Source organism: Protopterus annectens, chromosome 13.part0 (genome assembly GCF_019279795.1).
Source record: "Protopterus annectens isolate FY-2018-M chromosome 13.part0, PAN1.0, whole genome shotgun sequence".
Classification (NCBI taxonomy): Eukaryota; Metazoa; Chordata; order Ceratodontiformes; family Protopteridae; genus Protopterus; species Protopterus annectens.
Window position 1 is genome coordinate 197,605,658 of NC_056747.1, and position 14,494 is coordinate 197,620,151.

The window sequence follows — 14,494 nt, forward strand, 5'->3', positions numbered from 1 at the left end:
AAAATACAATATAGGATGTTGCAACAGTCCAAGCGTAAAACAGCTGTTGTTAATAAAAAATACAATACTCATAGTGAGCATAACACAAACAGTAAAAGGTAATGTGCAAGACATGTTACTATATAAATTTGTATACATTAAGAATGCATTATGGTTTAATACCTTAAATATGAACCATTTTCAAGAAGGCTGAACTACTGTTGCTGGCTGTTTTGACCCTTTCTAGAAAAGAATCTGTCATTGGGGAACTTTGAAATTTTCTGTTTAACTTACAGGGCATTATATTGGGAGATTTGCTGTGAAATATCCTGACCTCTAAAGCAAAGTACCTTCAGAATATTGCATTTCATTGACAAAATAATGTTTAATTGTTTATGCCACCACATTTAAAATGTGAAAAAAACCCCAGAAACAGTCTCTTTAGGTTAAATGTAATACCAGCAATGTATACTTAATGTTTTGATAACCTGAAGATGGCTGATACTCCCCTTTTGTTTTAAAGTCACTATTTTGGAAGTACTGTAATTTGTCAATTTCTTATGGGCATTTTGACTTTAATTTCACTCGTCACATAAATGCCAGTGTTTCTGTATTCCTTTTAAATGTTCTTCAGTACAAGGTAGGTGAATGGTCACCCTTACATGCAGCACATAGCTTGAATTAATAATATAACTAAATCTAAGGTAATTACCCCATCCGAAATGTATTGCTGTCAGTCTGCCCGTCTTTTTTTTTTTTCTCCATACTGTAAAATTAAAACTTGAATCATCTTTTTTTGTTCAGTAGTCTTGGTGTAACTATTGAGAGATTGACAAGTAGTCACTAAAACAGCCACAGCTAAAGTTTTTTTTCTATCCCCTTCACATCCAGTTGTTCTGTCGTTTCATTTCCACCTGCATTTGACTGCAGATTATTTGCAAGAGAAAATTTGTAAACTACAAAGAAGCCAGTTTGAAATAAAAAGTGACTGCTTTAATCTCCTCAGATGTAAGTGTACTTTTCATACTGGAACCCACATTGTCAGTAAAAACAAAGGTCATTGATAGAAAAGAGGAAAATGAAGAAGTCTCCTCTCTATCCTACAAAGGAGAGGTGAACTTTTATGTGGGACGTATTGAATCACCTTCATTTTCTGATCATGACAGAAATGCGAAGGAACAAATTACATAGAAATGGAATTTGAATGAACACCACATGCAGAATAATGGTTAGGAGGAGGAGTGACCTTGTCATATACTTTCTCCAAGTCTTGGAATGCCCATTTGGACACTCTCCTCATGTCTAGCTTCTTCTCAACTTTCTGTTTCAATACAAACATTGGGTCGGTTATGTTGCATCCTGATCTGAGTCCATACTGCGCATCCTTCCATCTTGTTTTCTAGTACGCTGCGTATTCATGTACAAGTCACCCTCTCTAGAAGTTTCATGCATTATAACAGGAGTTTGATACCTCTGTACTGACCACAGTTCTGGATGCCCCCTTTGTTCTTGTACACTGGCACTAGTGTGCTTCTCCAGTCATCTGGGATCAGGGTTGCCAGACGTCCCTATTTGGGAGGGACTGTCCCGAGATCAGCAGCCTGATCCCGAGTCCTGCCCTGCCGGTTTAAATCCCGGGCAGCCTTTTTTTTTGTTTTTTTGATTGGCCCGTATACCGGCATACGGGCCAATCAAAGATCGCTAAACACGGAGCTTCTTGTGTTTAATGCGGAAGTTCCGCCTTAAACGTAGCTCCATGTTTAGCGATTTTTGATTGGCCCGTATACCAGTATACGGGCCAATCAAAACATCGCAAAACAGAGCTACTTCTGTGTAATGCGGAACTGCAATGTTTCGCATTAAACAGAAGTAGGTCTGTGTTTATTTATTTCTGATTGGCCTGCAGAGCTACTTCTGTTTAATGCGGGACTCTGATGTACTGCTACGAGTAACCTAAAGAGCCATTTCTCCCCTGTGTCACCCAACATCATGATTATATCTGCTGTCACCTCATCTGAGCTTGTTACTTTCCCTGACTTCTCTTTCTTTAGTGCTATTTTTACTACTTCTAGAGGGGTCCTTTCTCTTCTTTCTTCTTACCTGTGTCTGGGGCAGTACAGCTTCTGTGTGGTTTTCATCATTCAGAAGCTGCTGAAAGTTCTCCTTCCATCTCCCTTTGATGCCCTGTAGACTGATCAGCAGGTTGTTACTGGCATCCCTTATGAAGGGTGTCTGTCTTCTTTATCTTTTTGTCTTTGCCTTGCAACCTGGTAGTTTCTTTATGCCATCTACGGAGTCATTTTCCAGAAGAAAGTATTGTACATGTGATGCCTTCTTGTTGGCTATTGCAACTCCTCTGTTAGCTGCTTTAAGTCAACCAGTATTCCTTCTTAGCCTGGCCCATCTTTTCTATTTCCCATTTTTTTCTGCATTCCTTCTGAAGCCCCCTGCACCCCCGGTAACTTCAAAAGGATATTAATTTACAACCAGTTTACTGCATGGGAAAAGTTTTTTTTAGTGGCCAAAACTGGTGAAGCTCAATTCCACTGCTTGTTGAAATCTGCATCTCTTCCTTAATATTTACCTATGATGCTTTTGACGCTTCTTCTAGTTCAGCCATGTCAGATGTGAAAAGGTTAAGCAAAAACTGAGTTCTTAAAATACATAGAATTTATTCTTTTGAACATCCAAACTGCTCAGAAACCTGAGATCCACCCAACCACGGTCTACAGTCTAAACTGCTGCAGAAGAACACACTCATTTCCACAAAGGCACATACCACTGGAATAATGATCATAAAGCAAGTGCAAAGTTGATATTGCAGTAAATGTTTCCCACATAATTGTGCAAACAAAAAAGTAACTGCATACTTCAACAGTCTCCCCATCTCTGTAAAGGAAAATGAAAATTGGTTAACATTTTGCTCAGAGATTTAATAGTCAGTATGTCATGTTCCTTCTTCATTTGCCTTTAGAAGCTCAAAGGTGGAAATTTCCTTCATTATACATCAGTCTAACAGCCTATTTATTATTTTATCTGACCACAGGCTATTGCGAATTCTTTGGATTTTAGTAATAAGTCTGTATATTCCATTGATTTCCAGGTGAAGTCCTTTTCTGTGACACAGTTTGTAGAGTTAATTACTTCAGCCAAAGCGCTGTTATGTATGACTTGCTATCTGAAGGGTGATGTGCTTTGAATTACTAGATGTTATTTCAGAAGTGGATGTAAGAATTTCTCATTCGAGGGGGAATGCATACAAGGCTTAATTTTCGTTCTTCCATCAAAACAATCTGATGTCCTCCTTGAGTTCCAATGTCAGACAGGCTTCCATTTGAAACATCATTGAAGACTACTAGTTTCAGGGTTTCATCCTCCCACAGAGGTTAAGATTTGAGTTATTTTTTGCAGAACGGATTTTACAAATTCTCTTGTTTGTTTTATGCATAGTGTGTTCAGTGGCATGTTCTCTGCTGGGTTCAAAACAGTAAATACGAAAGAGTGACATTCGGTTAACTTTGTCAGGCAACCCAGACACATTGTCCTGTTTTCTACTTACTAAACCTGTCTCTGGCGGGATGGGGATTCATCCAGTTGCACTGCCCTTGATGGTTCCATGTTGCTAGAATGATATGTTTTTATTTAGCTGCCTTGGTGTCAGTAATAGCCAAGACTTATTTAAGTAACAGAAGTGGTCAGTTGTGTTTGTAGCCAGTCTGAATGGTAGCTTTCAGGAAGGGAATAACTGAAGTGGAAAAGCCTTGCATGTTCTCCCATATAAAGTCATCCACCTGGCAGGCCAGCACTAAAGTGATGTTATTGTCAAATTCAAAGTTAACTTTATTGTCATATAGATCAACACAGAGGAAAAGTGTGCATCAGCACAAAATGTTGGTACTCAGGCTTGTGCCATATGAATGACAGTTTACAGAAGGAAGATAGATTAAATTAATAAAAAAATAAATTAAATTAAAAATAAAAAAAGATACAAAAAAAGTAAATAAATTAAAACAAAATTGAAAGCTCTATTTACATCAGAAACGCAACAAATACAACAGCAGGAATAGACTTAGTAGAAATATAAGGATATGCAGAAAACAGTGCTATAACAAGAGAGGCACACATGTAAACTTACCCACCATCAATATCCCATAAACTTACAGTTTATAGCTTTCCTAGTGCAGAGATAGAAGTATGAAGTGAGCTATTCAGAGAGTTTATGTAAACCGTGGCAAATTGCACAAAAATGTTTTACTCATGTAGTACGTTATGCTAGGGGTTTGTTATTTAGCAGTCTGATGGCCCTGTAGGAAGAAGCTATTATGGAATCTGGATGTCCTGCATCTAATGTTTCTGTAGCGCTTCCTTGTTGGCAGGAGTTTGAACAGTCCATGAGCTGAATGATGTTTATCCCTCAGTAATTTTTGGATTCTGCCATAACATATAATATGTCCTGAATATATGTCCTGTAGGGATTGAAGGTTGGAGCCAATGATTTATGTGGCCTGTTTAGCAATCTTATTCAGTGCCTTAATAATATAGTAACATTCCTTGTCTTCCCCACCTGAATAGTCAAGAACAGACTTGCATAATGTCATAATTTTTTGACAGCTAAGCAGAGTTTTTTATTGTACAATAAAATTAATAACTTAGTAACATGAAATGAATTTGACAGCTAAACAGTTATGTCTTAATGTTTTCACAGTTAAGCACAGTTGTATGTTTAAAATTCCTCGCCCCCCCCACCCAACTTGAATAATCATTGAAGAGACTTGCGCAGCGTACAGTACAGATAACACTGAAACATTTTCACTGACACAGTGTACACTAAATGAAGTTTTTTTTACAGACGTGGTATACTGAAGCCAAGTGCACATCTTGTCTTAGCAGTCAGGGAGGGTTTTTTTTGTATTAAAACACGTGAATTTTAAAGTAATGTTTTCAGCCTGTGTTACTATTTAGTTATGTGGCAGACATTGTGGGCATAATTCACTGCCAACACCCTGTAGGCACAATTAGCTGCAATGTGGGCAGGGTTTGCTAATGTGCATCTCAGGGGGAGGGGTATTACACTACATAATAACCCTCATAACCTTTCGGCAGTCCCTTCACTGTGTGCACTGTAAGCTGGGGGTAAAATATTCAAGTTATACCAGTTCTAGTGCCTTTACCAGCTCACCCTAAGATTTCATATTTTTTTCTATCCACAAATTTTAAGGTTTGACCTTTTTTGAAACTTTGGCTACTACCTCATTGCAGCAGCTATGGCACTATTGCTACCTAATTATTCCTTATACACTTTGAAATTTTCCATCTCATATGAGATGTTAAATCAAAGGCCCATCTGCCTGAGTTGATGATAGTTCGGGTGGATATAAAAGATCCCACTGCACTTATCAAAAAGAGTAGAAGTTGTTGTTTATGTTTCACTGTTGCAATCCTGACTTGTAGGTGTTCCTGCTGCAGAAGCCTTTGGCTAGCCCGATTACCATTGAATATTTTTCCCTTCCCCTGAAGCCGGCGGATGCCCTGTCTGACATCACTATGCCTGGTTATAAAGGGAGTAAGCTGGTGCCATGAGCTCAGTTCTTTCTTGACATTGGAGCCCAAAGCAGAGTAGTAATCAGTGCATTGGTTAGTCTGCACCAGAGAAAGGCTGTCTAAAGCTAAGTACCCCGTTGGAGAACTTTTCATGTGTTTTTGACTATTGTCAAAGAAAGTTAACAATGGTCTCTGCTGTGGCAAACAGATACCACACCGGGACTTTCATTCTTTTTGTGTGACTTGTTAGGGACCAGAATATGACAGTCCTAACTGTTGGTTTTGTGCTAGCTTTAATAGCAGAACTGTCAAGCCTAGGGCTGAGAGTCTATCTATACTTTTTAGTGAGTTGTCAGGGCCTTCATGTACTATGCTGATCCGTGGACGAGCTGAAGTAGATTTCCGTAGGTGGAAAAAGGAAAAGTGTTTCAGATTTAGTGCCTCAGATGATGCTCATTCGCTGTCAGCCATTGATTGTTGAAGAAGGTGAGGTGGCTTCACAGCCCCATTCAGTGACTAAGGTGGTGGCATAGGTATCTTTCGAGACCCATTTGGATTCCCGTATACCTCCGGGTCCCTCTACTTTATTGCCAGCAAATAACTTAGCTTGTTGGTTGAGTCCGGGGACACTCCACAGGCTCCAGTTTCTGCCGGCCACTCTAAAACTTACAGTGTTTGTTGTATCATCAGGAGATTGCCTTGGCCTATTGCTCGCAGGAATTGGTTGTTCGTCCGGATCCTAGTGCAGAGGTCAGCTTTAGGCCAGAATCTAAAACCTTTCACAAAAAAGCTACAACCACCTTACCTCGGCCTAAGCCTACTCTTTCCCACTCTTATGCCTCCCAACAAGAACTAATGAGATTGGCTGAGGATTTGATTTCCCTGGTCAGATCCAATACCCCCCCCCCCCCCGAAACATCCCCTGTTAAAAGACTGTCTTCCCCTTGCCTCCAGATTTTACAGGGTTCTAGTTTCACACAAATATCTTTTTAAGAACCCTGTGGCAGATCCTGATGTGGTGTCTCAGGGCCCTAAGGGAGCAAAAGCTAGCTATTCCAAAAACCCTTTACATACAAACAAGGAAAGCAGAGCCTTGGACAGGTTTGGAAAGAAAGTCTACATCTCTGCTACCCTTGTCATGAGGGCTTTGAACTGCCAGTGTTATACAAATATCAGGAAAACTTTTTTGAACAAATGAAACAAAAACTAATGGGAGTTGAAAAAAAAAGGCCCCGTCAAAGGAATTACTGGATTTATGCATCTTCTGCTGTCAGGTGGCTAAGCACTTACTGCATTGTGACTATGATGTCTTGGAAGCCTCCAGAAGGGCAGCAATCACAGGATTAATCATTAGAAGATATGCCTGACTGCGGGAGCTGTACCAGAAAGGCTCATCCAGACTCTGCTACACTTTGCTGTGAAGGAAAGGTTAGTTTGCTTTTATATTTTGTATTACTTTATTGCCTTTCTATATTTTTAATACTGTGGTTTGTTTTCTTTACCTTGTGTTTTACTTGCATTCTGCTTTAACAGCATATTAAAACTTCAAAAGAGACCACAGCTCTCTCTCTCTCTTCTGAGTCCGGCAGAATTTTTTTCTCGCCCTCCCTCCCAGTTACAGTTGTCTTGTTAAATACCACTGTCTTTCTAGTTGCCTGCCTCTTATGTTAATCTGACCATATATCTCATTTCCTCTCTACTTTCACTGGCTTGTGTGAGTAGTCACAAAATCATCATTTTTGAAATCCCTCCCCTTCAACTATATAAATTTATTGGCCATCCTAGTGTATTCCATAGTACCAGAATACAAAAGTGACCACCCCTTTCAACCCATCTTGCTGTTTTAAAAATAGTAACTCTCCACTAAACCTTAACTTTTTAAAACAGGTAAAACTTAAGTTACATACTTTCACATCTAACTTCTGTAGTGCACACTGCAGTGTGCATTTTTTTCATCTTACCTTTAAGCATCCCTGTGACTAGCACTTTCTCTAATACCTGCTGGAAAACACTAGGAAGCCTTAAACTGATACAAGCACTCAACTCTCCTTGTTAATAAGGAGAAATTAATTGTAGGCACTAAACAGCCTATAATTGAAAAGTACCTTGCTAAGGTAAGGGAAAGCAGCTCCTGTACTTTACAAAAAAAAGCACCAAACCAGGCATGTCCAAGGGTCAGCCTCCTGTGATTTCTCCTGCCCACCTGGTGAATCTGGGCATACTGGGGCAATGCAGCAATTGCCTCATGTACACAGACAACCCTCTCCTCCTACCACCCAACACTACAACCTGTGAGAGATGCACTTACATAGCCAAAATGGAAGCAAAGCTCTCTCCACCCAAGATTGTGCTAGACAGTCAAGAGGAGAAGGTTAACACCCACACTACACCTCAAGCAACACATAGCCCTTCTAAACCCACACCACCAACACCCACATATAGCAAAACTAAATCCACATATGCAGAGGCCCTTGACTGTAACCTGCCCAAGCAACAAGGACCTCTGAAGCTGAAACGCAAACAAACACCAATCACAATCAAAGTGTCACATAGTTCACAACACCAGTGTGCCACCCAGCAACAGCCCCTAAGGCAAGACAATGTACCTAACACTTTAGTCATAGGTGACTCTATAGTCCGGCACACTGATGTCCCTCTCACCAGGTTGAACAAGGAGAAAATTACAGTCAGCTGCCTGTTGGGTGCCAGGATCCGCGGCATAACGCATGCACTCAAGTCACTCCACAACAAGTACAAATATGACTCTGTCATTGTCCATGTTGGAGTGAATGACTTGAGACATACCTCCCTGGACTACATGAAAAGAGACATGGAAGAGCTCTCGTATCATGTGGCCCAGGCAGGTATGACCCTAGCCATGAGTAGCATCCTGCATTTGCCCAGAATGATACCACAATATAAGGACAAAATGATTGACTTCAACAATTGGCTAAGCTTCTGGTGTCATTCAAAGGGGATCCAGTCTCTGTCTGCCTGGGATGACATGATTGACAGACCACGATGCTTTACCAGAGATGGTCTGCACCTATCGCCCCTGGGATTCAGGTTACTGGCTAAGGCTCTTGCCATCCCTATAGTGCCTTTTTAGGCAAAGTTCAAAGGACAAAACCACCACCGTAACAGGTGCAAGCATGCAAAATCTGAAGGTAATGCTACTCAATGCTAGAAGTCTAAACCTCAAAATGCACTCTCTCGAGGCACTCCTAAAAATGGAGAACATTGATATCTGTGCAGTAACTGAGACCTGGTTCAAGGCTCCAGAGAGCACCCCTGCAATACCAGGCTACAACTCTTACCACACTTTTCGGCCACCAAACCAGGACCGAAACACTAAAGGTGGAGGAGTGTCATTATTCACTAAGGATATTCACACCACCAGGCTAGTTGCCCAACACAATGCGTCTGAAATTCTCCAGGTGCAACTAACACTAGGTAAGACTGCAATCCAAATTGTAGCTTGCTACAGTTCCCCCACCATACCCCAAGATTTTCACTACACCTTTCTAAACATACTGGAAAATATTAAGATAGAACCAAACACCCTAATACTGGGTGATTTTAACTACCCTGCCATTAACTGAGAAAACTACTCATGTACGAACACCTTTGCCCAGCGGTTCTTGGAATTCTTAAATTCCAACGCCCTGGATCAACTAATCCATAGTCCCACCAGGGGCTCCAGTATCATTACCAACATGGGCAATTGATGCTGCACACCTATGGTCACCCCCTCGTTAGTCAGGTCTGACCATAAGCTAATCACCCTTAACATCCACATCCCACCCCCCAACTCAGTAAGGAAACCTCCATAAAAAACTTCTCCAAACCCAACTTTATGGTACTCAGAGTGACAAACTTCATGACACCCATGCAGACGGGAACTGAAAGTTCAACTGCTGAATCCTACACTAAGGCACTGTACGAGCACATCCACTCATGCATAAATCGTGCCATCCCAAATAGAACCAAAATGTTCTCATCCAAAAAAAGGAAGCCAATCTGGTTGTCCCCTGCCATAAACAAACTTTACAACAAAAGGAAGAAACTGTTGCAGAAAAGAGGAAAATCCCAGGATGCAAAAAACTCCCTTACCAGCCTCAGTAAGAAACTGAGATCCCTCATAAAATCATCCAAAGCTAGTTACGAAAATAAAATTGCCAAAGATTCCAAAGACAACCACAAGGCATTCTATAACTATATCAAGAATTTAAATGGCAATGCTCAGATCTACTCTGAGCTAAAACAGAATGGCATTAAATATACTGATCCCAAGGATATTGCCAATATCCTGGCAGATCGATTCAGTGCCCAACTTCTCCCCCCTTTCACCCCCTAAATGGCCCATCTCAGTACAGGAAGATTGCCAAATTCCGGTAATAATGGCCACACAGGTAATAAACACACTCTCTAAAGCTAAGAATACAGCATCCATGGGACCAGATGACATCCCGGGCTGTGTACTACATGAACTACAATATGAACTGGCACTTCACCTAAGTGTCATGTTTAATCATAGTCTCACCTCAGATTTCATGCCCACTGAGTGGTGCAGAGCTGCAGTTATCCCACTCCACAAAGGGGGATCCACCTTGGATCCCGGAAACTACAGTCCCATCAGTCTGACAAGCCTTATCTGCAAGGCCATGGAGCGTATTATCATGGAACTTATAAACAAAGACATTGGCAACCTTCAAACACTGGACCCCACCCAGTTTGGGTTTGTGAAGGGCTGATCGTGTCTCCTGAACCTGATTGACTTCTTCAAATCACTCTCCAGAGCCATGGACAATAGTAAGGTGGTCCATACAGCCTATCTAGACCTTGCCAAGGCCTTTGACACCACCCCCCACTCTGGAATCCTAGATAAACTTACTAAGCTGGGCATTAATCCCGACGTCACCCAATGGGTTGCTAACTGGCTTACTGATAGAACAAACACTATAAAAGTAGCCTACTCCAAATCCAGCTCCAGACAAGTGACAAATGGAGTACCTCAGGTTTCAGTCCTGGGACCGCTCTTGTTTGGCATCTACTTCTCTGAAGTACAGGCCAACACTAAGAGACTCTGGCTAACAAAGTTTGCAGATGACTGCAAACTGGGAGCCATCATTGAATCCCCAAATTATGTGGATACTCTACAAAAGGGCCTTACAGAAACAGATGCTTGATGCCAGAGCCATGGGCTTAAGCTCAATGCCAAGAAATGTATAGTTATCCCCTTTAGGAAAAAACATGTATCCGTGAATTACCATATAGGTGGCAGTACACTAAACACCGAAAGTGTGATAGGAGACTTAGGGACACAAGTGGACAGTGGTCTCACCTTCGATAACCACATCACCACAACAGTCAGGAAATCCTTCTATGTGGCACACCTCATCACTAAGGGCTTTTCATCCAGAAGAAAGGAGGTCATTGTCCCACTGTACTCATCCCTCATCAGACCCATTATAGAATACAACGCCCTGTTTGGTATGTACCTCTCAAGACATCTGCAACAACTGGAAAGGCCGCAGAAATACCTCACTAAAGGAATCACAGGCCTAAAGCAGATGCCCTACGCTGACTGCCTTAAAAAAAACTCCAGCTATACTCTGTCGCATATCTTCTGCTCAGAGGCGATCTCTGCTTAACATACAAGACCATGTCAAACCCAGAGCTGTTGGACATGCTACACTTAAAGAAATCCCAATCCCTCAGAGCCACACGCTCCAGGGATCTAAACCTTGTCATCACAATAAGCAAAACATGCTGGAGGGATAGGTTCCTGACCCAAAGACTCCCCAGACTCTGGAATAGAATGCCCATACATGTCAAGCAGAGTGCCTCTTTGGCCCTCTTCAAAAGGAACCTTGATGACTGGATGGGAGAAAGGAAATTCACCCCGGGGATCACGTCAGTCGCCTTGCTAGACAGGGGTCCAGGGAAGTAAATAGTGTGGGAAGAAATAGCCAGGGAATTGTTATGGATAGGCTTGTATAGGCTCTAGGGCTGATAGCCTAGTACCAAACTATGAACCTTTCTGAACATCTCAGATCTATTCTTCTGGATGCCCCTTGTGACAAAGACTTTCTTTTTTGTCCTAAGGCTGAGACTCTGCTTAAGAAAATGGTGGATAAGGCCAAGTCCATGCACACTGTCAAAGACTTCCTTCAGGTCCAACCTCCACATTTCAGCCAGAATTACCATACCAAACATTGATCATTTCCAGCCCCCAGTCTAAGCCTAGCCCTAGACAAAGGAGACCTCATAGGGAAGAGAGCCAAAGACAGCATCTGCGACCAAAACAGTGGCATACAGACTCCAATAGGCCTGTGGGATCCCATCCCCAGGGACCTATCCGGGAGCAATCATGACTCTTGCATAGCACTCTCTTCCCCGTTTTCCATCCCTACCCCTCCTCCTCACACCCCCCCCCCCAGGCAGGGAAGGGGGACTGTCCCTATTCCACAAGAACTGTACCCTCGTTACCAGGGATTTATGAGTTTTAAGTATCATTTCAAAAAGGTTAGAAATCAAATTCAAACAACCCTTAATTCTCTCAGCCTTCCCAGGTATTCCTCCAAACCAAAAGGCAGAGGCTTTAAACCAAATAAAGCTTCTGCGCACTCAAGGCTCTGTGGAACTTGTACCAACCTCTTTACAAGGGAAAGGGTTTTACTCCAGACTTTTCCTAGTCCCCAGAAAAGAAAGTACCTGGAGGCCCGTTCTAGACCTGTCAAGGCTTAACCGATTCTTGCAGGTCCCAAAATTCAAAATGCTAAATGTACAAAAACTACTGCCTGTTATTTTCCTTCAACACATTCATGGTAATGCATACCTCCATATCTCTATAGAGGAGTCACACAGGAAGGTCTTAAGCTTCAGAGCAAGTATGAAGCACCCAGGGTTTTCACAAAATGCCTAGCCCTGGTGATATCCTTTTGCAGGACAAAAGGAATTCATATTTACCCTTAGACAGTTGCCCCATTCAGGCAACTAGCCTAGAAAAACTCAAAGCAAATATGCTGTATACCCAAAATGTACTAACCTCAGTGGGGTGCACCATCTATACCCAAGAATCTCAAACAAACCTCACAAGCAGGATTGTGATTTTGGGAGCTTTACTAGACTCTTCTGTTCAGAAGGCTTTCCTGCATCCAGGCAAGGTTACCTTTCTAACACTGTACTTCGAAAAGTTCCTGGTCAGGAAAATACCTCACAGTCAGAGAATGTCAGTGCCCTGGAATACATGGCCTCTTGCATCCTCATGATCACCTTGGCCAGACTACATATGAGAAAAATGCGGTGGTATCTCAATAAATGTGTGGTGTCAACATTCTCAGTCTCTCACCTTTAGTATAAAACTGCTTCCTTCCCTCAGGAAAGAGTTTGCTTGGTGGGTCCAGGCATGTCCCTCAGTCTGGGCTTTCCCTTCAGGTTCAACCCTCAGGACCAAACTCTGACAATAGATGCATCAGAAATAGCCAGGGGAACCCACTACATCAGCTTCCAAACTCAAGGCAGATGGGGCTCCAAGTTCACATCAGTCTAACAGAACCGATGGCAGTCCAGAAAGGCCTGATTCCCTTCAAAAAGAAATGGAAACTCGGAGATCTGATGATGTCAAGTTTCATTGATTCCTCATCTAATGGGTTCATCCGTTACACTAGCTCATGGCCTCCAAAAACTCTCTAGCTCCTTCCTTCCCTGTAATGCACCAACCCCTAACATCCCTCAGATCTTGTTTGACACATTCTCATCTAGATGTAGTCACCTTCAGCTCTTGAGTTATAGAGTGGGAGATAATTTTTTCTGAAATATTTCCTTTTCAAAACAGTTTATTTGTTAGATGTATACCTTTTCTTCATTTCTGTATTACTATACTCCTTTCGTACATTCATTGGTGTAAATTTCCACCTACCATTTTTGGTAGGCCTAGTTTTCCTTCTCAACCCTTATACACTTTGTGTATTTCTAACTTTGCCATTGTTCATATAATTATTTTTTCCTTTCTATTATACCCTGTGTAATTTCCTCAGTACCAATGTTAGTACTTTTACCTGTCTGTTCGTTCAGCAGTCTGAAAAGGAGGCTCAGTTCCCCACCTCTGGAGGCAGTGGGGTCACTTATCTCTGCATCAGAGAGCCTGGCTAGATATAACAAAAGACAATTGGGTACAGTTACTTCCAGAGGTTATATAATTCCCTTTTCCCCTATCCCCTCCTTTAAGAAGATTTCCTGATATTCCACCCAGTCAGAGGTAAGCAGCACCACTAGAAATCCAAAAGCAGCTATATAAGAGGGTCATCCAAGAGTTCCCACCAGACCAAATAGAATTCAGAAACTACTCAAGATTGTTTTTAGTGCCAAAAAACAGGGATCTGGAGACCAATTTTGGATCTCAGTGCATTGAACAAGTCAGTTAACATGCAAAGTTCCAGATGGTCATGGTTCAGTCCATTCTGCCCTTTCTTGTCAAGGATGACTGGATGTGCTCGATAGACCTTTAGGATGCATACTGTCACATAAAAATGAACAGACAATTATGCTTCTGGCTGGGGGGCTAGTCACTACCAGTTCAGAGCACTGCCCTTTCACCTCACCACAGCCCCCAGGGTGTTCACCAAATGTATGGCAGTAGTAGCAGCTCACATGAGACTACAGGGATTCCAAGTGTTTCCGTATCTAGAAGACTGGCTCATTACCTCCCTGACCAGGCATTGACTGATAGAAGCACACGATCACGTGCTATAGACTTGTTTACATCTCAGAATAACCATAAATTGTGACAAGTCTCATAACCGACCCAAACATTAGCATTCATAGGGGTGGTATTCAACACAGTATCTATGGTAGCTTGTCTTCCTTTGTCAAGAGTACAAATGATAAGGATGCAGGTCAAGAAAATAATGTGCAGTACCTGAATTTCAGTCCAGTTGATTCTGCAAACCCTGGATCAATGTCAGTGGCA

General features: G+C 41.9%; 1 protein-coding gene across 1 annotated transcript in view; it reads left to right on the forward strand.

The window, feature by feature from the left end:
* LOC122787868 (histone-lysine N-methyltransferase, H3 lysine-79 specific-like) overlaps positions 1–14,494 on the forward strand; it is a 2,114,473-nt gene that overhangs the window by 1,850,131 nt on the left and 249,848 nt on the right. The window lies entirely within an intron of this gene.